We start from the raw sequence: 23,920 nt of genomic DNA, 5'->3' as shown, positions 1-23,920 counted from the left end.
TTACAGGGATCCTAAAACCCAAAAGTTTTACATAATATCATAAATATAAATAAAAATTAAAGTCCATCTAGTATGCATCTACTTATAAAAAGCCAAAACCAAAAGATAGGCCCGCATTTCTTCGTAAAGATGTTGTCATTTGGTATTCACATAATTCTATAATACTTGTCTCTCTTGAATCCATAATCAAGATGGTGATCTTGTAGTTGTAATGCCCCTTCCAAAATCCTTGATGTGGTCATGTATCCTCATATACCCTTCCTTGTCTACTTCAAGAAGGAACTTGTTTAGAAGAATTTCCAAACTACAGTGGTCATTCCACCCTGATCCATTCCACACATGAATGGTGGATCTTGTTTTCTTATCAATGAAAGAAAAGCAATATCCAAGAATACATTTTTCCCATATGTATCGAGGGCATCAATGCTTACTTTAAAAATGACCTTGATATCCTTTGGCAACACTTTCTGGATCTTATCCAACTAAGAATACCAATATTCCATGGAGTTCATGTCGTAAAGTTATCCTTTGATGACCTTGAGAAATGAAGGAGATCCACTACAAGCTCATAAAAAGAGTTCAACTAATACATTGAAACCTTCTCATGGGGAAGCCTAAAAGAAAGCATGCCAAAATTTGACTTTTTTGGAATGAAAATGATGTAGTGATCGCATTGCACAAATGCAAGTGATGCTAGAATTTGTAAGTACTTTGCCTTCCTAGGTTGTGATAATGATCATACTATTGGAAAAATAGAATAAGCATAAATATAATAGAGAAAGAAAGAACTTCCAACATATTGTTATTGAATAATAGGTAAAAAAAAACTGATTGACAACACACACACAAACAACTTTATGATTGACAACACACACATACTTAAAAACTAATCGAAACTTATGGACACCTAACTCAAACACATCTACATTAAGAACTTGATTCAAACTAGAACCTTTGGCTCACACCTAAACTAAACTTGTGTTGTTAGCAACTGACAAGGTTTTCCACATGTACAACAATTATCATTGACTACTACTGGAACATTGACTCCAATGGATACTACCCAATCTGAGGTTCTCCATTGGGGAAAATAGAGTATTCACTTGATTCTTATGGTCAACATCATCTAGAACTATGAGCACACAAACACTTTTGAATGGATCTACTACAATTATCTTGCCCTCCTTATGATTGTTAGAGGATTTAACATTTTGTATATGGAGGTACTCCAACAATTTCTTCTTCTTGGCACACAAAGTATTCTTGGATGCGACATCATGCACAAAACAAGAGCAGTTGAAGGAAGAGAATTTCCTATTATAAATATTTGTTCATAATTTATCATTGTTTAGTAGGATCATACCTTCAAGTAGTGACATATTATAATTAATTTTTGTATATGTTGAAATAATTTTTGATTTAGCTATGGCATTCATATTAATGAAAGACTTAAATACTTGTACAAATTGATATATATGAAGAAGTCAATTATTTCTCATTATAGGCTAATTAAAATTAAGTATTGCTTAAAATAAAATAATAACTAATTGAGTGACTACATTGATCTCTTTGAAGCTAGTGTCCATGGAATAATTCTCTTCCTATATTGTTGGTTAAATTAACAATTATGATGAACATTTATGCAATAATTATTACTCTTTAGATAGTCTTAAATTTTTCACAAGAATCCATTAACCATTTCAAATTGGCCAACAAAAAAGACACCAATTCACCCCTAATGTGTCATTGGTCTAGTTGGCCATGAAGCATGAGAGGATTTTTTTTTATGATTTCACTATAAGTGGAAAGTATGATGGAAAATGTCCTCATATAGATTCCTCCATGACTTCTAGGACAAAAATCTAAAAAATGTAATACCAAAAAAATTAAATAATTAATTGAATCCATTTCATGTGCAAAAAATGAATAGAGAGATGTTGTAGTAGAAAAAATCATTTGAGAGAATAATCAAATATTATCTATAGGTAGAATGCATGCATGACATGGGCATTTTTGATGAAGAGTGAGTTTAATTGTATTTTTCACATGAAGATTAGCATGAAAAAAATAGTATAATTCTAAATGTCAAGTGCAACCTACATGTTTAATGTTGTTAGGGAGTGGATTATTCAAATCTATTCAAAACCCTAAGGTGGGAACATAAGCTAGCCCATTTGTCAGAATATTTCTTACACCAAATCACCTTGCCAAGATGGGCTGCAATGTCCTAAAGGTAAGGGTGAAATGCAAGATTGGTCAAAGGAAATTCTATCCACATAGGGTATCTAGATTTGGTAATTCCTTCTAGATGGGAATCTAGATCCCAAGCTTATATATAGAAATTTTTCCCACAAATGAAATGAGCCAAATTTAAGCATGCCTCTACCCAAACCCTCAAAAGACTCTTTGCCTTTGATTATCCTATTTTTAGGGTATTCATTTGAAAAAAAAAAGACTTTTCTTGTGTGGAAGCTGAATTTGAAGGAGATGTAGAAGAAGGTGAAGGCAAGGGGTTAGGAGCATGAGGGGAATTATGATGAGTTAGAGAGGATGGATGTTGAGATCAGGGGGAAGGTGTGTTGATGTGTTGAGGATTCTTAATAGTAGGAGAGGCTACAATGTGAGGGCTTCCTAGTGGATATATGTGAAGGCTTAGGGCGGGCTAGCCCTCTCCCCTCAGGAACGAAAACGAAAACGGGTCAAGATGGGCGGGCGTTCGGAACAGAAGGAGTGTTTCTCAGTGTGTGCTTTCGAAATTGCAAGCATATGGGTTCTGCGCACACACCATTCGATCTTAGTGTTCGTGTGATGTGTTTGACTTGACTTCTTTCAATGGATTGCTTGAGGAAAAAAGGGCATCTTTTTCATAATTGTCCTTTTTGTGAAGCTAAGCCCTCATAGATTTCCACAAAATAGCCTCTCCTATTATTAAGAATACACAATAAACTAATACACCTCTCCCCTCATCTTAACATCCATCCTTTCTGACTCATCATAATTCCCCCTTGTGTTTCCAACCCCTTTCTTTCACCTTCTCCTACATCTCCTTCACATTTAGCCACTAGACAAAAAAGATCTTCGTACAAAGAATCTATTTTTATGTCTTAAGATAGAGCCTCCAAGAGGATAAAAGAATGTCAAGCCATGTAACAATAACTGACCTAATTGTATGCCTCACTCACATTAACCTATAGGGAATCATAGTCATGTGGTTAATTAACTAGTGTCTACTCAAGAGACCATATCTATTCAATTTGAGAAAGATGACACAATGGAGACACATAAGTACACTATTGAGAATCAACCTAATATGTTGCAATTAGATGAGGAAATTTTCCCTAACTCTTCTCAATGACATGTAAGATTCATTAATGGAATGTGTGTGGATTAGCCCTCACTACACATAAACATCTTATCAAAAAAAGTATTCAAAGAAATCAAATTGATGTTCTTATGTTGCAAGAAGTTAAAGCCAATGTTGTCTACCTTAAAGCTTACATTGCTTCAATATTTCCTCAAGAACATTTTTTTTTCACACTAATCACAATGGTGGTGGTGGTGGTGTGGTGCTAGGCCTTGCTCCATGATAGACTAAGCATCTTGTTTCCTTTGGATCTGACCCCAACAAACATTGTATTTGGGCTACCACTTTAATTAATGACATGATGTTTGGATTTTCTCCATATACACTCCCAAATCCTCTTCTAAGAGAGTCTTTCTATGGGATTGGATTTATACCTCACTTCCTAATGTTGATTTGGTCTAGGGTGGCAATTTTAACATGGTGGAAAAGCCTTTTGATCATAGCTAGGACTTCCCTGACTATTTGTCTAACTCAAAATTTTAGGCTTGGACTTTTTTTCGGAACTAACTTTGTGTGTATAACCCCCTTCAAGGTAAATTAAACCTCCAAATGCCTCATTAGTAGACCTAGAGTAATTGTAGTGAAAGCTCTTGAATAAAATTAAGTAGGTTAGATCACTTTTATATTTCTCCAAGATGTCCCATTCTTCCTTCTCAAGCCAATCTTTTGGTGTCTTTAGATCTCTCTACCACTCTAATCACCCTCCTATCTTCTCCACCCTTCTCTTCTTAGATAGCTCCCCATATCCAATGACCTTTCGTATAAATTAAATATCTTCCATCTAAAACCTAGGAGTAATCAGGTGGTCTTTAGTCTATCGAGAGTGCTCAACCAAGACCTCAACAAACTAGCTAGATTAAATAGTGGGAAAGAAATATAACAAGATGTGCCTCTTTCTTGCATGAATATGGTATATGAGTGGCAACTAAACATTGGAGGCTTGAGAAGTCTCTTAAAGGACAAATTGAACTTGGGCATTCATGTCTAGAGTACAATTCTCATGATAGATCTCTACAACAAACTGTTATTAATGATGAAAAAATGTTACACAAACATATTATTTATAGAAGAAAAGGAGCTCAAACTCATGATCAACTTTAGTGGATCAAAGTCTAAATATTTCTTTCAATACCTACAACACAAACATAAAATTAAACACATTTATGTAATTAGGTCTACCGATGACACCTTGCAATGTCACCAATATGAAATAATGCACATATTTTATGAACTCTTCAAAAAAAATTCAAAGATGACTCTAAAGAGGACATTCTTCTCCCAGTCCTCAAAGATAGTTTTGTTGAATGCATCCCAAAGAGAACAAACCTAGAATATAGTAGATATCTTGAACATGTTCTTTCAATAAAACAAATTGATGAAGCCCTCCATTGTTTGGCCTTGGAAAGAGGCCCAAGAGCTTACAGTCTTCCTATTGAATTTTATAAAGATTGTTGGCCTTATATTCATGAGGATTTTTATAATGTATACCTAGAAGGAGTTGAGATTGGCTCTTTGGGTTCTACCATTAATTAAGGACTAATTAATCTTATCCCCAAAGGAAAACATGAAGATATTGTTAGTGGATAGACAACTATTACACTTCTCAACACATTCTACAAGAATATTTCTAAAGTGCTACCAAGAAGTATTAAATTTGTAATTCAATAAATTGTCTGACCTAAGAAGATGGGCTTTCTTAGAGGAAGATTCATTTTAGATTTAAAAAAATCATGTGTAGGAGATAGCTAAATGAGCTCAACAAACAACCCAAGATACACTAATAATCAAATAGGACATTTATTCTTAAAATGCTCAATTGTGTGGGGTTAGGGCCCAAACTGTTTGTTCATGCAAAAATGATCTTCACATATGCTAATTATAGAGTGAATCTTAATGGAGCTCTCTCTCTAGCATTTTCCTTGCAAAAATCCATAAACCAAGGTTTCCCTCTTGCTCCCCTCTTGTATGTTGTTGGTGTTGATGGACTTGGATATATGCTTCAACATATACTAAATAATAAAATAATCCATGGTATGAAGTTTCCTGAAGATGCAGCCACACTCAACTCTCATTTTATTGATGATGGTATGTTTTTGTTCAAAATTCAACACAAGAAGTGGCCCATACTCTTGATATTTATGAGTTATTTTGCTCAATTTTGAGATATAAACTAGCCATTCATAAAACATATTTTTCATGACTCAACCTAAACCTCACCCACCGTGGATCCCATGGGAGTGAAGAGAAGTTAAGCATGGAGTTATTACTAGATACCTTGGGGTTCTATTTGGTATAGGAGTTTCACTTAAAAATATGTGGAAGTGGCTCTTATCCAAATTTGAAAGAAAAAGTTCTTGAATTGGACCAATAGATTTCTTTCCATGGTTGGTAGAATTCAAATTGCCAATAAAATCCTTATTGATAGCCATGTGTGCATCTCATTTGTTGGCCACCTTCTTGATCCTCTTTATAATCAACTAACACAACTTATTTGCAAATTTCTTTGGGAAAAATGGGAAAACAAAAAAGGCCAGTCCATTACTTCTCGGTCTCATTGTATTCAACCAAAACATAAAGGCATTTTAGGCATTATTGATCCCTACACCCAAGGTAATTGTCTCATTACCAAATGGATTATTAGAGCCTTAGATGGGGATTTTCCTTGGATGTATTTGGTTCACCATCAAATACAAACTACTTCAGCAAGTAGATTTTGGCACTTAGTGAAGTGGAAAATTAAGATTTTACTTGTTCCTTACTTTAAACTACAAGGTTCAACTCCTTTAAACTCCATTTGGAAAGCTTGGTAGATAACTTCTTAAAAAACTATCCTTGTATGATCAATCCTTGAGTGATGGTCTAAGTTTTTCTTCTTCTTCTATTTGGTGGAACTATCTTGTTTATCTTGAAAATACTCCACTTGCTTTGAATAGATGCCTTAAAGGTAAACATTTTTTAAGATAGGACTTCATGTTTTTAGGAACCTTCGGGATTAGGCTAGTTTTGATTGGATATCATGGTAGCAACTCAGAGCTCAATATAAGTTATCTCCTGTTGATAAAGCTCCTCTCCTTCACATTCAAAGACTTGTCCCACCTGAACTATTTGATTTTTTGTCAACTCCTTGCTATAATAATTTTCTTGCAAACTGGAAATGGCCTCCTAATCAAAACTTATGTGCCTTCTCTCTTAAAGAATTTTATAGAAAAACCCTTTTAAAATGTTCCCTTTCAACCTATCTTAAGTATAAGTGTTGTTGTAGGTTTAGTTGATCAAAATAAAACAAGCTAGGTGCACTTCTTTGGTCTTTAAAATTTGAAGCTCAAGCACAATTTAATAGTTTGGTAGATTCTTCATGTCAAAATCCCAATTGGTGATAGTTTCTCTTTCTTATCTCAAACTTCTTCATGTGATTTTTGTTGCAAAACTAAAACCATCAAGCATGCCTTCTAGTACCTTACTCACATTCAATGCTTGTGGGAATTCATTTTCACTAACCTTACCTCTCTTTTTTACTCCTACTTGGACATTGAGAGATTCTTTGCTTGGGCTTTCCAAATACCTAAACATCATATCTCAAAATTTTAGGCAAGTTAATTTTGAAAAACACTTGGATCTTACATTTCCTAGCAGCATTTTCCCACACCTTTTACATAGTTTTCTTGGAAGCTATGATTATATGTGTGAATCTTGCTTGTCATCTTACTAACTTTCAATCCCCACTTCATACCGTTCCCAATTTTGTAAACCCCTTTAAGTGAGATTCAATGTTAATCCAGCCAGTTTTAAGAAAAAATAACAAATGTTGATGGTAGACTTAGTGATATTACCACTCTTCCAAATTATTGATTTTATGCAGCATGACAGAGATGGATGTGAACTTCTTTAGTATTTGTGGAAGAAAACTGATTACCCAACTATAAGATTATTTATTATTGGATATAGGTAGATAATCTTGGTTATTAGCAAACTATATTACTTCTTTGCAATGGTGGCTCCTTTTTACTCTAGCTAGCTCAAAGATGCTTGTCAAAATATATTAGAGATTAATTATTATTTCCAACCACTACTTTTTGTGGTTGTTATTTGTTTACTCCCCAATTTTTAGTGCATTACTTTTTTCTTTAGGTTGGAGTCTGTATATGAGAAAATGTTAGTATGCTAATAGAAACCAAATTTAAATAAAGCTTCTACAAACTAAACAAAATTCATAAACTTCAAGATAGACTAAGATGAGCTCTTAATTGAAAATATGAGCCATTAATGGGCTCTCTCAATAAGAAGCTCTCTTGTTGAGTAGCTTTGTCTAAATAGATAGGATGTATGCTCAAGCTTTATGCTTCAAAAAGGGCTTCAATGGATGATTGTAGATTTTTGGTGTGGATAGATGGCTTTAGTATGGATTTGGCTCTCAAAATAGCATTATAACTTTACTTCATGGATTGTGTTATTTTGCAAAGGGGAAGGATCCAATTTATAGGCAAGAGGCTTGAGGGTTTGAGGGCTAAGATGCAAGGATGGGAAAAAGCTTATGGAGGGCTCAGATTGCATGAGAGGAGAGCACATGGATTGTGCTTCCTTATAGCCAATCAAGGAGTGACACATGTCACATGGTGAGAGGATGGAGGAAAGGGGAAGGATGAGTCAACAAAGGAGGCTCAAGGGATAAAATCTTCATAAAGACCCTCATAATGACTTGTAAGAGCAATAAAAGGGCTTGTAAGAGTCATTTATGGCCTAGTGGACTTCATAAAGTTTTATGGTTGAGATATTTTGAGGGTGATGAGAGCAAATTCGACTTGGAATTGATTAGGAAAGTTTTAAGCTTGCTTAGGCTTGTGCAAATGATTAGAGGATGGATTAGGAAGGTTTAGGATTAGCTTAGGGATAGGCAAGTGGATGGCATTTAATGAGGGTGGGTGAAGGAGGAGATATTTGTTAACTTTGGCTTGGGTTAGTAAGTTTTAACCCATGTTTAGGGAATGTGACAAGGTTAGGAGGGGATTAGGATTGGGTTTAAAGACATCTTCTAGAAGAGTCTAGATTTTGGAGGAGGATAAAGACTTTCTAGAATAGTCTAGAATTTCCTAGGATGAGGATGAAGACTTTCTAGAAGAGTCTAGAACTTCTTAGGGTGAGGATAAATTAGATTTTTAAGAAATAAATAAAGTTTTATTTATTTCAAGGGTTTGGGTTGAGGAGATATTTATTAAAACTTTTTTAATAAACATGAGGATTAATATTTAACTTTAATTAAATATTTTGAGTTGGGATTAGGGGTAGGAAATGATGGGATTAGCCTTTAATCAAAATTAAAGAAGGATTAGAAGATTTTGGAAGAGGTTATTGGTCATAAGGAAATTGGCCAACTTTTGGGAAAAAAATAAATTTTTTATTTATTTTAGGATTTTTGGTCAATTTATTAATTAAATAATTAATAAATAAGGAAATAATGTTTAAATAAGATTTAAACATTTTTGGGAGGGATTCCTTAATTAAATATTTTTAATTAAGATAAAAGGATTTAATGGCATAAAAATTAATTAATTAATTAATGATGATGTCATCGGGAATTTTTCAGAAAATAAAAATACTTTATTTTCTAAAGGTTTTTAGGTGTCTACATTTTGCCCCTCTTTGATGTGATGCCGCAAGTGGCATGGCATCAAAGATAAGAAAAAAAGATGCCCAAGGCTAGAGCAGAAGAGGAGAGAATGGACTGTGAGATGCCCCCTCAAGAAGGCAGCGGGGAGAGAAAGTGAGGCTCGATGGCTTCTTGAAATGTACAAGAATCTCGGATGAGCAAGGAAACTCAGATTGGCAAAGAGAAGGGGCTAAATTAGCTCAAACTCTCACTATGAGAGAATGATAAAGGGAGAATCAGAGGCACAAGAGGAAGCAAGCTTAAGATCTTAGGGATTGTAGAGGATGAAGGAGCGGAGCGCTATAAAAAAGAATCCAGGATAGGGAGATGGATGAGGGGATTATAAAGATGATGCAACAGGATTCCAAAGAGTTAGATTGGCAGAAGATGGGTTTCGGAGATCCCTAGGACTAGGATTGTGGATCTCGAAAGATGAGGCTTGGTGGGTTGATTTGGATTGGTGGATCCCTAAGACTAGGATTGTGGATCCCTATAGCTAAGAGTGATGAGTGATTCAAAGAGATACTGATGCATCAGCTGGGGTAGGAGAGACGGATGCTGGATATGGATGGGGGATAATGGAGATGAAGGAAAACCATTGAAGCTTTTTGAGCGAGGGGGATACTTTAAACAGAAGTACCACCATGTAGTTGAGCACTAGATTTGCTATAGGACTATTGGTTAATTGCCAAGGTTACCAAGAACATCAAGGCCTTTTCACCAACTGTCCAGAGGACTGACGAACTGACTCAAAACAAACACGCAAGGATTGCCCCAGTATCACACATGAATCCCAGAGGAAGCAGTGTGGAAATGACACTGGGTAACCCACAAGCAAAAGACATGATCAAGACCTTACGCTCTAATTGCCCCATTCGCAGCATACCATGATATGGAAGATCGTGGCAACCTTGAGGAGGGAACAAGGAGATTGCTTGAAAAAGATACTTCAAGACCCAAAAGGGAAGATCCCAAATCAAAAGAAAGTGAAAATCTAAAAGAGAACCATTTGCCAACGAGATGGGTAGGACGAGGTACTAACGGACCAAGATCAGACATGAGGAAAGCTATATCCTGCAAGGACCTATTGGAGAGCACCGAAGCTGATGGATCTAGATGAGTGATGCGTCTGGCAAGCTAAACTAAGAAGGATAACACTTTGGTGACATGAAATCTAGCTAAAGGATGCATTGGAATAGCTAACCAAGATGTGCGATGTGTGCAAGATGTTGATCAAGGAGGAACTAACACAAAAGCTAGATAGATACAATGGTACTAAGTTAAAGAGGATGTACAATCTTATGGACCAAGATATTTACAAGTGAGCTAATCAAGATATGGTACAAGCTAACGGACCAAGATAGTTACAAGCAGGCAAAAGCTCAGGATGATAGGATAGCGGAATGGTTCGATGTTGTGCAAGATGTGAAAGCTAAGGGTGGGGTGATAGCAAAAGATATGGATTTGGCAGGATGCATCCAATGATGATGAGAGATTTTGTGACCAAGGATAGCTAGAGGAGCAGGATGAGATGGCTGGATAGGATGGTAGATAGCTAGGATTATGATGGATATAAAGAGATGACATTGGGTTTGCATGAGGATAGCCTAGAGCTAGATACCAATGACAAGGGAGGATGGACAAGACAAGATCTCCAAGGAATATAGTGCCCCCAATCAGAAGATAACATGCGGAAGGAGGTCTTATGATGGATGTGATAGGATTGAAGCTAGGATGGAAATAGCTGAAGGGGCTAGGGAGATGGATGATAGCTGAGATGATTGGCTGAAGTTGCATAAGATTAGTGGATGGTGTGAGATGGAAGCTGGAGGATGGAGGATAGGTGGATAGATTGGAAGATGGAGTTGGATGTCAAGAGATGACCAAAAGCATGAGGGTGATAGGCTAAGCTGGGGATGGCGGGATTACGCATGACGCTTGTTTGCCAAGTTTTCATCATGGTACTTGTCCAAGGCGCTTGAATTGCCAAGTTTTCACCAGTGGACGCTTTATTTTTCTTTTCTTTTTTTGACTTTTTGACTTTGGACTTAGCTAGAATGATTTTGGCTTTCTTCAGCTATTTTGGATTTTTTGGGATTTTTCATTGGCTGTTGGAATGTTCAATTTTGTTGCTAGCTATTGGTACACCGGATGTGTGATTTATGCAATAGATCGGATTAGATGGGATTGATGGTAGGAGATGGAGGGATGAAAATGCTGGAAAGGAGCATGAGATGGGGATGCTTGCAAGAGAAACATTGGCGCATGTTGGGACGGGTGTGAAAAGAGCATATGGGGGATAGATGGTAGATGCGGGCATGATGGAGGATTTTTGGAAGCGTGCTTGGGGATATAGGCACCCAAGATGGAGTTAGGAGATGGGGGATATGAGTCACTAGATGGGGGATTAGCAATGGTGGATGCCATTATGCATTGGGTTTCAACTTTTTTCTTGGGGATCCACATGGTTTTGGATTTTCTTTTCATAGGCTTTTGCATTGTTTTGCATTCTTTGATTGGATTTTGCCTTTTTGGAGTATGTCTTTTAGAATAGACATATGATTGCCTAGGATGTGGATTTTTAGCTTTATGCATTTTGAAGTTGGCATTCACATTGTTGTGGTAAGCTTTGGGAAGATGGTTAGGAGAAGCTTTGTGAGATGGAGAGGATATGAAAGAGCATGTAGGGGGATGATGATGGATAATATGCCCTGATATGTGCCTTTGTTGATTTTGCATAGAAATGGATGGAATAGGATTTTTATGATGGCTAATAGGAGGATGGAGGATGGTAGATTTTGGGACATAGGCACCCAAAATGGATTTAGCGGATGAAGGGGGGATATGGTAGGTTGTTTTGGGTTGCAAAGATGGTGGAGGGGCGATGACATAAGATTTCTTGAAGGAGTGATGGGAGGCCGGCATGGTGGGCTTGGAGATAGGCTTGGTTTGGGGGTGTGGTGTACCAACACCTTTAGATGGTGAGCCTTTGGATACATATCCAAGACCATGAAATCTTAGATTTTTTTGTGCAATAATAGGCTCTCTGATTCCTTGCTCTTGTGGTCCTAAACCTTGACCTTGATAATGCCATCGATTGAGCATTTGAACAAGCTGAAGAAACTTTTTTCTTGCAGAAAATGGTAGAAGTGATTTATTAGGTGTATTGCAATGGGGAGATACTGTTCTTAATTCTTCTGCTGAGAGAGGGCCACCGTGGATGAATGTAAGTGAACCAAGAGGGTAGATTATAGATGGTGGAATAGCTTGGATAGGTGGTAAGATGGAAGCATGGAGTGGGGGAGATGGAAGGATAGGATCTTGATGTAGCTGGTGGGATGACAAGATATCTTGTAGTGGAGGAGATATGGCTTGAGGTTTTGGAGATGGAGGAGATGGTGACTGCACTACGGATGGAAGACATGGTACGATGATATCTTCATTTATGCTTTGGGGGATGTCAACATGCATTTGGCCAGGATCTTGATAGGATTGGTTTGGAGTGGATGGTGCGATAGGAGGTGAAGGGATGGATTCTTCAAAGGCAGCGGATGGATAGATGGGAGATTCAGTAGTGGAGATGGGTGAGTAGAAGATGGATGCATAAGGGTCATTACGAGAGATTTGGGAAATGCTTGGAGGCGATGTGGATAGGATTTGGAGGGATTTGATAGGTGGTGGGATTTTGATACTTGTGGGAAGTGGAAGGATTTTAAGCAATTTGATGGATGGTATGGGGATGATAGCTATGGGAGATGGAGGTGATATTATTGATGGGGAAGCTTCATCACTAACTACTTCACATGGTTGGATTAGATGACATGGCTTATCGACTGTTGGAGGCAACTTTTCTTGTATTTCCTCTAGGAGATTCCTTGGAGACTCGTGTGTCGAAGGTGGAGGTGGATTGACAGGAATAGCTAGTGTGATGGGGGTGGAAGATTGGAAGCTTGGTTGATGGGGTGATGGAGGGGAAGCTGGAATATCAGATGGCATGACTAAATAGTTTGGAATAACTCTTGGATTTTGGGGGATTCTTGGGGGAATGTTTCTAAGGCTTTCAATATACCCGTCATAGTCAACAAGATTTTCATCATCATTGGAATAGGAGGTGGCAGGAGCAAGGACAATGCGACCAAACACATCATGATAGGATTGGTACTTCATGCTTTGATGATGAGTTTGATGGGGATGGGGTCTTGCATATGGATGAACACGAAAGCTCATGGTTGGATTTGGATTAAGCATAAATTTTGGATTGGCTGATGAAAGATTTCCTAGGGAGAGTCGAAGCTGTATGAAATACCTAAGGAAGATTGGTTGGAGATTTTTGGCTTTCTTGTGGGTGGAAGACTTCAAGGGTATGCTATCAAAAAGTGAGAGTTTTGCTTTCCTATGTGCTGGATTTGGTGGTGGCTGTGTCAACTTGAGGATAGACTAATGATCCTATGGGCATGACACGAGATTGACCACTTGCAGATCCCAACCTTTAGCTCAAGGTGATGAGGGATGCAAGTGACAAAGCTAAATTACCCTAGACAATGCTCTGTCAGAGGGATAACCTCGGTGAGATTAGTTGATTGGTAGGATAGATTGATTGGATAGCAAATTTTGGCAAAGTGACAACAACTCTTTAAAGGCTTGGGTGATTTTGGATTGAGTTGCTAGCTGGCTGGGGGGATGATTTGGATGGACTTTGGATTTGGGATTGTTCTAAGGCAAAGAACTAGATAGATTCAGTTGCAGCGGGGGAGCTTGGATGATTTTTTGATAAGGCAGTGACTACGCTAAGTATGCCTTGAGCTGGGAGATTTCTGCTTTTTTGAGATTTTGACCAAAGTTGGCAAACATTCATTCAAAAGCTATGAACAAACAAGCAGACAAAATTTTTGAGCAAGCACATCAAACACGCCAACATCTTAGGAAGCTTTCTACAAGGATGAAATTTGGTTTAGCTAGGGAGTCCTCGATATACACAAGGTACGTGAGGCCCAAATCTGTAGATGAAACCAAAAAGATGTCACACAGCCGAGAGGAGCGGTAACCCACTTCTCCTCTTTCACTTCTCAAGGGTATAAAGTTCCTTGAGGCTTAGCCCGAGTGACAAAATTTTGATCCCAAGAGAGGTGTCTTTGGATTCACCTCCAAATCTTTATACTCTGCCAGAACGCTGGAGTTGAGGTCGTCCCAAGGGGTGATGAAATCCCCAAGCAGGCCTCCTAAAAAGCTAAGACAAGATTTTGGATCCTAATCTTATGCACCCAAGATGGCCTCGAAAGACGACAAGGGGAGAGAAGACTTGGATGACCTTGGGCTAAAAAACACGCTTGTTCTTTTACCAACTGACTCTTATGTGTGCTAATCTAGACTTTGCAAGCACTCATGTTTAAGAGACAATGTTCAATTCCAACTTGAAGCGCCAACAAAAGTAAATCGATCGAAGAATGCAAACAATAAGAAGAGTTAGGGTCAACAAAAGAAAACTCGCGCGCCCGGAGGCCCTCCACGTCAAGTATCGATTAATTTCCTTTAAAGCATTCAAGAGTTGGTGTGATTTTGTTTTAAGCCCAAAGAAAAGATGTGGGAGACTTGATTTTGTCAAGCGCGCGCCCGGAGGCCCTCCACGTCAATAGTTGTTCAATTTTAGTGCCCAAATGAAGTGTTTGATATTGCAATGGTTAATTGATCCTTGGAATTCAAGATTGGATTTGTTATTTTAATCATGCATTCAAGGAAAATTTGATTTTAATTCATAGCATTCAAAAGTGTGTTTAGCAACATGCATTCAAAGACAAGTGATTAAACATTCAAGTTTTTTTCCTTTGAGCATTCAAGATTGAGATTTTGTGTGTTTGTTTTAAGAACTTTGAAGTGCTTTGTTTTAACCTTAGATCATTCAAGATTGTTTTTGGACTCAAAAATGAAAATGACTCTTTGGACTTTGCTTTTTATTCGAGATTTTGTGTTCTAGTTTGCATGTTTTAAGCCCAAAAATGATATTCCTAGATTGTTTTGATGCATGAAAAACCTAAGAAACATTCAAGATTTTGCAACAAGACATTTGTTTGGAACAAATAACAAAGCTTTTAGGACAATTTTTGGCAACCATTTAGGACTCTTAGTTTTCATGAGATTTTTAAAAGAACTTTAAAATATTTGCAAATGAGGTTCATTTTATCCTTGATTGATGCTTTGAGTTTGATTTAGATTTTAGTGTGCACTTAGTGTTGATTTTGAACCTTTTGAAATGGAAACTTGAAGTTCTTTTTAAATTCCCAAAAATGAAGTGTTCCTAACTTTGCATGAATGCATCTAAAACCTTGATGTTGCAAGGATGCAAATGATTAGATTGGTTTAGTTTCACTTGTTAAAAGATTTCTTCTTTTTTGCAAATTTTTAATTTTTTAATGGATTTAAGTATGATTTGGGGGTTCATTTTAAGCACTAAAAAGAAGTGTGTATGATTTTGCTTCCTTAAAAAAAAAAATAGCCAAGATCTCCCACAAGAAGAAGAAGAAGAAGTAGATGGAATAAGAAGAATATAGACAAGAAGAGGAAGAAGAATTTCAAGTTCTTTGTCCACCTATAAGCTTGAAAAATCTGCAAACACTATGAGATAGATTATGAGTTCCTTTGTCTTCTTCATACTCATGTGGACCTACAAAACCAATTTATACAATCCTACCAATCACAAAAACAAGAAAAATTAGCCAAAATCAGCAAATGACATACAAAACTTGACTAAAAAAGCTAATGAAGATGACCCATGTGGGGTCCCACCGGGCGTGCCAAAATGTATATGAGAAAATGTTAGTATGCTAATAGAAACCAAATTTAAATAAAGCTTCTACAAACTAAACAAAATTCATAAACTTCAAGATAGACTAAGATGAGCTCTTAATTGAAAATATGAGCCATTAATGGGCTCTCTCAATAAGAAGCTCTCTTGTTGAGTAGCTTTGTCTAAATAGATAGGATGTATGCTCAAGCTTTATGCTTCAAAAAGGGCTTCAATGGATGATTGTAGATTTTTGGTGTGGATAGATGGCTTTAGTATGGATTTGGCTCTCAAAATAGCATTATAACTTTACTTCATGGATTGTGTTATTTTGCAAAGGGGAAGGATCCAATTTATAGGCAAGAGGCTTGAGGGTTTGAGGGCTAAGATGCAAGGATGGGAAAAAGCTTATGGAGGGCTCAGATTGCATGAGAGGAGAGCACATGGATTGTGCTTCCTTATAGCCAATCAAGGAGTGACACATGTCACATGGTGAGAGGATGGAGGAAAGGGGAAGGATGAGTCAACAAAGGAGGCTCAAGGGATAAAATCTTCATAAAGACCCTCATAATGACTTGTAAGAGCAATAAAAGGGCTTGTAAGAGTCATTTATGGCCTAGTGGACTTCATAAAGTTTTATGGTTGAGATATTTTGAGGGTGATGAGAGCAAATTCGACTTGGAATTGATTAGAAAAGTTTTAAGCTTGCTTAGGCTTGTGCAAATGATTAGAGGATGGATTAGGAAGGTTTAGGATTAGCTTAGGGATAGGCAAGTGGATGGCATTTAATGAGGGTGGGTGAAGGAGGAGATATTTGTTAACTTTGGCTTGGGTTAGTAAGTTTTAACCCATGTTTAGGGAATGTGACAAGGTTAGGAGGGGATTAGGATTAGGTTTAAAGACATCTTCTAGAAGAGTCTAGATTTTGGAGGAGGATAAAGACTTTCTAGAATAGTCTAGAATTTCCTAAGATGAGGATGAAGACTTTCTAGAAGAGTCTAGAACTTCTTAGGGTGAGGATAAATTAGATTTTTAAGAAATAAATAAAGTTTTATTTATTTCAAGGGTTTGGGTTGAGGAGATATTTATTAAAACTTTTTTAATAAACATGAGGATTAATATTTAACTTTAATTAAATATTTTGAGTTGGGATTAGGGGTAGGAAATGATGGGATTAGCCTTTAATCAAAATTAAAGAAGGATTAGAAGATTTTGGAAGAGGTTATTGGTCATAAGGAAATTGGCCAACTTTTGGGAAAAAAATAAATTTTTTATTTATTTTAGGATTTTTGGTCAATTTATTAATTAAATAATTAATAAATAAGAAAATAATGTTTAAATAAGATTTAAACATTTTTGGGAGGGATTCCTTAATTAAATATTTTTAATTAAGATAAAAGGATTTAATGGCATAAAAATTAATTAATTAATTAATTAATTAATTAATTAATTAATTAATGATGATGTCATCGGGAATTTTTCAGAAAATAAAAATACTTTATTTTCTAAAGGTTTTTAGGTGTCTACAGAGTCAAGTCAGTGTGTCAATGTCTTGAGTCTACTTCTAGAGTTCCCCTAGGATAACTTCTCTTCTCATCAAACCCTTTCAAGCTAATCTATGTAGGGAATCATGTAAGCATTGCATTTCTCAAGGGATAGGCGATTTAGGGTTTTGTGGGTTATTTATAAGTGTTACCTTGATGAGAAGAAGGTTTGAAAACTCCAATGAATCATCACCTAAATATTTAGAAGGATTCCAAGGACAAAGATCTGTAGTGGTTTGCATTTGAATGGAAGATATCACAAGTGATCAAGCTAAAAATGCTGAGAAACTATTTCATTCAGCAGAAAGTAGTTAAAACCCTTTAATATTCAAAAATGTAAAGGTAAATGAATGTGCATCATCAATTCACTACATGGATGGTCCAATTGTGATCTTAACAACTATGTAGATGGGTTATAAGAGTCAATCAACAAAGGAATGCATGTCATTGGTTGGTTGAAAATTTAACTTTTTACTTGTTAGTTGGGCCTACATGATCATGATCATTGATCAAGCATGAGATCAATGATGCATTTTCTTTCAGGATATTTTGTTGCAAGTAGAAGCTCATTTGAGGAAATCTAGTGAAAATAAGCCACATGTGAGATGTCAAAAAGCATAAAGTGGACCCATGAAGGGACTCTTTAAGGGAAAAAATAAATGTGGCCCCTAGAATTTAATTGTAGTCATTGAATCCAACATCAATGATACAGATTTAAACTCATCCTAACCGTTGGAATACAAATCATATGAATTTGGCACCAATAGTGGAATACAAAGCAAAATGGAGATTTTTATAGGGTTTCTAAAGCCACATGAAGATAAATGGTCCCTATGTGTTCTTAGGGGTGCCACAATATCATGATCACTACTAGGAAAGATGCCATGGGTCAATGCTATTTTGAAAATTGGATCTTTTCATATTTTAAACTATTTTCTTTCCCATTCAAGAGATAAGCAAATGTAATTGATGTGACTATTGGATTACCAAGTCACAAATGGGTTTAACAACCAAGACTATAAATGTAATTTCTTTTGATAATGTTATGGTCAAAAAACTTCATGGTGAATTGCTCATGTAGTTCCATCTACTTGTATTTTTTGTTAAGGTTTTGTTGTTCCACTTAGTTTTAAAGTTTTCTCTGCATAAAGATTGAAATATAATCATGTGTTGCTCTATTATCTCCTTTTGAATTCCATTTCATCATGGTGTTAGAAATATAAGTAATTCCATTTACTATCCATCTATGATTACATTTCTTCTCTCCCTCTTGTTGCTTTTCTTTGTTAGGGTTAACAATCATGATTGTATAAGTAGAGATAGATTGTAGTCAGAATCTAGATAGAAGTTCTACAAGATAATTCATAAAAAAACATTCCAATGGGGGTTATGAGTTATCCAAATCCATTTTTCTAGAGTTGTTTGTGTCTACAAGCAATTTGGTTAGCATTTACTACTATCATGTTAAGAACTTATTCTGTCATAAACTTTTGTTCTAAGAAAGACATATTCATTGCACATCATTGCAAGTCATAAGGGAGTTGTACCTTGTAATACAAAGGGCAGCGATATAACAAATACACTAATTGATTTTTTGGTGACATCCTTTTGTTTCTCCAAACCTTGGGCATCAAAATAATCAAGTTGTAAACCACAATAGGATAACAAACTATTAACCAGCGGTTTTTGGTGACTCTATTGGAGAGAATTTAGAGTGCAAGAGCTCTGGAGAAATTCCTCTTCATAACTATTTTGCACTCTAATTCCTTATGCATTTTGAGTTGCAAGATAGGTCTTGTGGAAGTGAGGTGTTTTTTGTAAGAATCTAATTACTAGTTTTATAGCCTCAACCTACTAGAAAGGAGAAGCTAATTCAAAGTTGAAAACTCATTAAGTTTGCTTGATCACTAGGGTTAAGGTAAACTCAAAACACCATTTTCTAAGTAATTGATTCATCCTAGATCCCAAGTACACTAGTAGTGCCAAGGAAAGAGGAAGGATTGACCTAGCATATGAGGAACTTACAAAGTCCACCTTTCCTATTTATAGGGGATATTTTCAAAAAGGGAAGAACACATACAAGGGAATTTGTGGCTAACAAACTCCAAGAATCTCTCTTGCCTATAGTTGTTTCCAAAAGAACAAGGAGAAGTCAATATTCTTCCCCTCCCATTGTTAGAGCTTCTATTTCTCCTATTTGTAATTCTTTGTTGCTACATGGTGTAGCACTACCTATTCAATCACCTTCCAAGAAAATCATATTATTGTACTAGTAGCTATGGCAGTCCCCTAGGGAAATGTAACTAGTCCTCTCAATGATGGAACTAATCATGAATTTCCAAGGCCATTAAGGAAGAATTTCCCAAGGTTTAATGGTGATGACATATTTTCTGCAGAACAACACCTCAGTGCTTTCCATAAGGCATGTGGTGTGGTGAGTCCTCAATGTGAAGATGTGGCAGTTAGGATGTTTGTGGATACTCTTGAAGATAATGTTGCTAATTGGATCCAAAATTTATGTGTAGGGTGCATCACAAATTGGAATCACATGAAGCAAAGTTTTGAAGAATGTTATAAAAGTATAGAAGATGCACAAGTGTTGTTTCTACAATTGAAACAAATAAAAAAAGAACCATCCATCTCTATGAGGGATTTCAATGAAAAGTTTAACAAACTCATTAAGAGGATACCTATTGTAAGTGCAGCAATAGAAGATAATATGAAGGCTTTCTACATCAATTTCATGCTCCCTGATCTTGGATATCAAATAAGGAGATCAAATGTAGAAAATTTACAAACTACAAAAACACTATTTGTGGAGATAGAGGATGACATGATAGCCTCTGGTAAATGATGTAGTTAGAACTTCAAATAGTGTAATGTAGTTAGAACTTCAATATAAAACCATAGGTAATGTAGTTAGAACTTCAAATAACACAAAGGCCATGCTCTAAAATTTTTATAATAAGGTTATTGAATTAAAGAAAAAAATCAATAGGCCTACTCATTATTTCCATCAACCTTGCCAAGAATGTTATAGGCATCAAAATGGAGGTAAGACTTTACAATACCACCTTCCTAACAGACATTAGCAATTGAGGCTACTCCAAAGAGACAAAGTATGTGTGCTTTCCACCTAAGGGAAATCCATGATGGAGATACATGTGATAACATGATCAAATATAAGAAGATGGTGGACAACAAAGAAAAATAGTGGAATATCCTAAAATTGAAGATGATCATGCTCCTTGTGGTGACTCTAAAAACTTGTATTATTCATATTTAGAAACTAGAGGAGATTTTTTTGCAACTCTAGATAGATCTTAGTTGACAGTCATGACTAGGGGTCAGAAGAATAAGAATCAAACCTCCAATTTAGTTCATGTTAAAAATCATGCTTCATCTAACGAAGCAGATATAGATAGTGACATGGTACCTTCAACTTCACAAAAGGAGCACAAAGTTAAGTCACCTAATTCCTTTGATATAATACAATACTATGAGAGAGGAGAAGTTAGATATCTCCAATAGATTATTTGAAGTTTAATCATGATAAATTGTAAAGACTCATTGAGCACCATAGAGATAACAATGAAGGTCATGTTAGTATGAATGCTAATGTTGATCATCACATCAAAGCTATCACTAGTGGAACCTCTCTAGGTGATGAAGACCTTGCACTACTTAAATTGCTTCAAGAAGATGAGTCTATTGTATTAGTTACTTCTCCAAATAAAAAACCAAACCCTTTTTACATTTCCTTGTTTATTAATGGAAATAGATTGATTAATTGTATCATACACTCAGGGGATTTTGATAATGTGATGCATGCCTCTATACCTAAAGCTCTAGGTCTACCCTTAACTAAATTTTTTGGGTATTGTTACTCAATGGATACAAAATAAATACCCTTACTTGGACAGATAAAGGATGCTCAAGTTTTCCCAGATGCCTATCCTTCCAAGAGACTTAAACTCACCATCCTAGTGGCAGACATCCTTGCAAGTTATTAAATGCTCCTAAGTAGAAGTTTTTGCAAGGACATGAGGGGAGAAAATAAATTGGACTAGTCTTATGCCATCATCCAAGTTGAAAACAAAAAGGTGAAATTGGGACCAAAAGAAGAAAAAAGCTCACTATTATGAAATCAAATTATCCTAGATCCCAAATATTATATCAAGAAATGTAGTTTGGAAACTATATGCTATCCTTTGATACCCTTGATATTCAAGAAGAATCAAAGTAAACTAATGGTGAGAAAAAAATTATGGTAGTTGTACTAATGTCAGTTCACTTCTAGGAGTAGTTTTGACATCACCTAGTGGTGAAATAAGTTGCTTGGCATACAAGTTAGATTTCAAGAATACCAATGGTACTACAGAGTATGAAGCCCTTCTCCTTGGCATAACTACATCAAAACAAAAAGGGATCAAGATACTCAAAGATCAAGGAGATACAAAATTGGTGGTAAGGAAAGAGAAGAACCAATATGTAGTAAAGAACTAAATATTAAAAAACTACCATAATAAGGCATGGGACAATATTGAAGGTTTGAATGATTTCTCAATTATAGCAGTAATAAGGGGTCTGAATTCAATAGCTGATTCTTTGCTAGTCATTGCATCTTTTCTCCTACCACATGTTGACTTCAAAGATAAAATCTAAAAAGTGGAAGTTCTATTTAGGCCTTATGTACTTGATAATTAAGATTCTTGGCAGGTGTTTGATGATGACAAACACATACAACAATTCATTAAAGGGGAGGAACATTTTGTACCCTTGTATTTTGAAGGAAGTACTCATTCAAGTGGTGATTCATTAACAAATCGCAAAAGGAGACTAGGGCTAGATAGGATCCAATTGGAAGGTAATAAGATTCCATCTTTGAAAAAACTCTTTGATAGGCATGGTGCATACATAGAGAGAGAGAGAGAGAGAGAGAGAGAGAGAGAGAGAGAGAGAGAGAGAGAGAGAGAGAGAGAGAGAGAGAGAGAGAGGAAAATCTTGTGGTGATTATGATAGAATAAATATAGGGATAGTAATTAGTCCAAAAATGATAAAAATAGAGAAGTGTTACACAAAAAAGGAGATGGTATAAATCAGGATGTTAATCAAAGATGATGCTTATGTTAGATGGCTTCTTAGGGTATAACCAGATGCAAGTAGATAAGGCAGATCAGTTCAAGACAACATTCACCAAACCACAGGGTACTTTTACATATAACAAAATGCCTTTTGGTTTGTTTAATGCAAGTGCAACATTTCAATGCACAATGAATTTGGCTTTTGGTGATTTGAAGGATAAAATCATTGTTGTGTAGCTAGATGATTTGATAGACTTCTCCAAGAAAAGAGAAGATCACATCAAGGACTTGGAAAGAGTGCTACAAAGGTGTCAAGATCACAATGTCTCGTTGAATCCCAAGAAATCAGTATTTTGTGTAACATAAGGTAAATTTATTGGTCACATTGTCTCTCAAGAAGGGGTGAAGATTGATCCAAGCAAAGTTAAAGACATTTAGCAAAAAAGTTTTCTATTGAGAAAAACTAGAGTAAAATCTTTCTTTTCCCAAGTAAACTTCTTAAGCAAGTTTGTGTCTAATTTCTCTAAAATAGTTATGTGTATAGTTGATATGATGAAGGGTAATAAATATTTCAAATGGAGTGAGATTGAAAAAAGAGATTTTGAAGATATGAAAGGTGTTATTACTAAATCCTAGATCCTTATTCATCTAGACTATACTAAGGAGTTCATCATATATTGTTATGCATCAAAGAATACCATGTCAACCATATTGATGTAGGAAAACAAAGAAAGAATACAAGCCTGAATTACTTTCATGGGTATGCCATTAAAGAATCAAGAAATGAGATACTCACAAATGGAGAAACATGAATATGCATTGGTTAAAGATCTCAAGAATTTCAGATTTTATATTTTCCATTCTTTTTTAGTGATACATGTGACAGATCCTATAGCAAAAACAATTTTCACACAATAAGATGCTGGTTGCAATAATAGAGGAGCTTGGATAGAAAAGGCCCAAGAATATTACATAGAGATTAAGGCAACCAAACTTGTGAGAGGAAATGCACTTTATAAAGCCTTGGCAAAAGATCAACAAGTTGTAAAGGAAGATACTCCAAAGGCTCTTATGGTATCTCTTCAAGATCCTTGGTTTTCAAATATTGCATATATTCTACCTATGTTGAGTATCCTGATGGATTAAGTGCTAAGAAAAGGAGAGATATAAAAATAAAGGCCTTAAAGTATGTAATTCATGATAATGTTTTGTATAAGAGAGCTATTGATGGTACATTTCTAAGATGTGTTAATAAGGAGCAACAAGAGAGGCTCTTAAGTCTTTTCATAATGAAGCATTTGGAGGACACTTTCTTCTATTGTCACTCAATTCAAAATCTTAAGGAAATGCTACTATTGTCCCAGTATTTTTAAGGATGCATATAAGTGGGTTGACAATTGTAAGAAATGTAGGATGCTTACTAGTAAACCTCAACTAGTTGCCTTACCTCTTAGGCTAGTGATGATTGAAGCTCATTTTCATCAATGGGATTTGGATTTTATAGGC

The sequence above is a fragment of the Cupressus sempervirens genome, chromosome 4 (genome assembly GCF_028749045.1).
Source record: "Cupressus sempervirens isolate cs-2001-9-10 chromosome 4, ASM2874904v1, whole genome shotgun sequence".
Taxonomy (NCBI): domain Eukaryota; kingdom Viridiplantae; phylum Streptophyta; class Pinopsida; order Cupressales; family Cupressaceae; genus Cupressus; species Cupressus sempervirens.
Note: the sequence above shows the minus strand (reverse complement) of the source record.